Below are 530 nucleotides of genomic sequence, written 5' to 3'. Positions count from 1 at the left end.
TAAGATACCAACACAAGGTAGTTCTTTGTGGTTTAGTGTGACAATACACAATAGCTAACTGTAGCTTTTATTACTTCTAAAACTAACTGTAGTTTCTAAAAACCTTTACTCAGAAAACAATATTGACTATGTGTAATGTAATTCTCAGTTTAATAGTCATATTAAATAAAGTCATGATATGCCTGAGTCCATGGATTAATTATTTGCAACCTACCTCAATGGTTAACTGTTCCCCTGGTAAATGGACAAACAGAGGCACTGAATTCTGCCAGATATTACAAGCAGGCACAACCTAAGAGAATACAAGGACTTTCATTGTCTGACTTCCTGACTTTCCCCTTAAGGCAGGAAAACCTTCTCGTAACTGTTCAAATAGGGAACGTTTCATTTTCTTTAGGACTGTATAATTAGGATGGGAAACTGGAGACCTCTGGAATAAACTTGTCTTCTTGCTGGCTCTGTCCCCCCCCACCACTGCCTCTCTTTTTAGGACAACCCAAAGCAAAGGGATGAGAAGAGGAGCAACTGGC

This window comes from Protobothrops mucrosquamatus, unplaced genomic scaffold, assembly GCF_001527695.2.
Source record: "Protobothrops mucrosquamatus isolate PMUCROS unplaced genomic scaffold, P.Mucros_1.0 scaffold958, whole genome shotgun sequence".
Taxonomy (NCBI): domain Eukaryota; kingdom Metazoa; phylum Chordata; class Lepidosauria; order Squamata; family Viperidae; genus Protobothrops; species Protobothrops mucrosquamatus.
Note: the sequence above shows the minus strand (reverse complement) of the source record.